Genomic DNA, 2,603 nt, shown 5'->3' with positions numbered 1-2,603 from the left:
TAAAGTCACAAATACATTTTATTGACTTTAAAAGTCACAGAAATATCACTTGCAGACATCACAGGAATCTCTGGTCTCCCCTATCTCGCACTACAGCAAAAAGTTTGCCATTCATACAATATTTGTTGATCATTTATCCCCTCATCAATTCCCAGAAGATGTCTGAATGAACAGCATTGCTCTTTAAACTGATGCTGCATACTCAATATTAGAAGGGAAATGCATCCCCATGGAGATGTCCTCTGGCTCTTCAGTAAGTAGCTCCTCTCCATTCCAGGAAGAGTTGGATGTGGCTCTCATCCGCAAAGAGTTTTTCCCTCTATTCTTATGGTAGATGATGGGAACTTTACACACTGTAAGAAGTATTGAAAAAAATTGAAGTTACTGAAGTCATATTTCAAACAATAAGTTAACTGAGCACAGCATACCTCACACAGTACAACTAACTTGGCATTTATTTATTTGTCTGCTGGGAAATACATACCTGGTCTGAGATGTACAGCCCACTCGGATTTTCTTTGAAGAGGTAGGGGAGGAGCAAAATGGCTGCAGTGACCTTCAATTGGAGGGTGGGTAATAAACATCTGGATTAGAATCAATAGAATTAGAACGGCTGCATACTGTTAAGGGTACGCTTCACATGCAGTAAGAGTGGAGAGAAAAAACAAACCTTTGTGAGCCTCCTCCGTGTGTGAGAGAAGTGCCGTCTTGTAGAGATTCAGCAACTCCACGGCCACACCCCTCTCCGTTTCTGCAATGATTTTGTCAGCCATTGTGCCCGAATCCGGACAGAATGTTCCTGTCCACATCCATACTGAATTTGCTTCTTATCTCTGAGAACCTGAAAGTCAGTTTGTTTATAATGCATCATCAATGTATCTTGGATTCAGATTACAGTACGTGGCTATGCTACATTAGTTGTGCTTTTTACCATTTACTTTCTATTAGACTTTACAATGGCTGACAAATGGAGTGCTGGGTACTGTTTTTAAGATGTCCTTGGTGCCTTTGTTGTTTTATATAAAGTTTCCTTTTTCAGTCCTTTTCATTTTGTCTTGTAGAGAATATATGTTTGCTCTTTTTTTGGCACTCCTGCATTTTTTTCAACATGTAACTTCTGACTGAAGGAATCCTCACCCGTCTCGATATTAAAAAAATCTCATGTAAATATAAAATATTGATACATGCAATATGAAACGCAAAGTTTATAGAAAAAGGCTAAACGTATTCACAAAGCATCTGAGTTCTGATCTAGGATCAGGTCCACCCACCTTTACAATATTATTTATGATCTTAAAAAACAATCTGGGATCAGCGGTTCGACTGAATATGGGCCATTATTTGTATACAGATACCGTGGCTATTTTGGTCGGGGCTTCATTTTCGGTGTCATCTGGACTTTTTTTCTCCCCTTGCCTCCCAAACCTCTTTCTGCATTTCCTGTACTTGTGCAACGTGAGCAAGTGGCTGCCTTTCTTTTTTGTATTTATTCTTTATCAGGCCATGACTCCTTAAAAAAATGTAATGTGGAGAGGAGAAATGTCATGACGGATTATTTCGACGGAGGTTAGAAGAGCAGATTTGAGATGGTCTTGAGATGGTCTTGAGATGGTCTATCCAAGCCAGCACATGATGGTCTGGCTTGGCACAAGGATGTAAAAAGGTTATTAGTGTGTGAATTAACGTGAGTAGGACATTTGAAGAATTCTTACATATCCCTTCCCTGTGTGGTATCTCAACGAGGGGTACTTTTGAATGAGCGCTGTGCACACATCCATGTATTGCCGGGTAGTGGAGTACCTAAAGCAAAAGAGATTACATTTAGACTAACAATTCTGTTTGTAATACAAATTACATTGATGGAAGGCGTTGATTATCATCATGTAAAAGTTGAGTGTGCTAAGCGATCAGCTGCAGTGATTATGACGAGACAGTATGGAGGAGAGTATGGAGGACGGAGACAGGGCTCAGGATGATACACACACAAGCATTATGACTCATAACTGAGGATCGTATGTCATTAACATTAAGCTAAGATCAGGTAACTACATAACTATACTCACCAAGTGTAAGTACAGTGGGGCAAAAAAGTATTTAGTCAGCCACCAATTGTGCAAGTTCTCCCACTTAAAAATATGAGAGAGGCCTGTAATTTTCATCATAGGTACACTTCAACTATGACAGACAAAATGAGGAAAGAAAATCCAGAAAATCACATTGTAGGATTTTTTATGAATTTATTTGCAAATTATGGTGGAAAATAAGTATTTGGTCTGTATACAGTTCTGTATATTCCACACACTTGCTCCCAGCGTTGTCTTCCCTGGAAACAGCTAATGGAAATTCAGGGATTTTTTTTCTGTCATGTATTGGATCCAGGATCTTTTTAAGACTGGGGCCAAGATGATGTCGGATATTGCTCGAAGCAGAAAATAGATATCCCAAGCACTGCCATTTTGTATTAGACTAAAACATTTGGGGGGAAAACTGAAAGTGTAAATATTTCTGATGCACTTCCGGAAAGATGCCCATTCTTCCTTAGGACATCTCGTTTGGCATAAAACAAGTTCTCAATCTCATAGTTGACCTGAGCAAGAGAAATT

At 39.2% G+C, this 2,603-nt stretch overlaps 1 long non-coding RNA gene across 2 annotated transcripts; it reads right to left on the bottom strand.

Moving 5' to 3' along the window:
• LOC139568776 (uncharacterized) lies at window positions 1–1,803 on the bottom strand. Of its 2 annotated transcripts, none has more exons than XR_011673661.1 (3): window positions 1,713–1,803; window positions 485–841; window positions 1–353 (listed from the first exon to the last, which is right to left on the bottom strand). It is a non-coding gene; the product is annotated as an uncharacterized lncRNA (long non-coding RNA). The 2 variants fall into 2 exon arrangements; XR_011673660.1 differs by having other exon boundaries at window positions 485–1,510; window positions 1,713–1,802.
• Window positions 1,804–2,603: the final 800 nt, after the last annotated feature.

Source organism: Salvelinus alpinus, chromosome 2 (assembly GCF_045679555.1).
Source record: "Salvelinus alpinus chromosome 2, SLU_Salpinus.1, whole genome shotgun sequence".
NCBI classification, from domain to species: Eukaryota; Metazoa; Chordata; class Actinopteri; order Salmoniformes; family Salmonidae; genus Salvelinus; species Salvelinus alpinus.
Note: the sequence above shows the minus strand (reverse complement) of the source record. Positions and strands in the feature narration are given on the sequence as shown.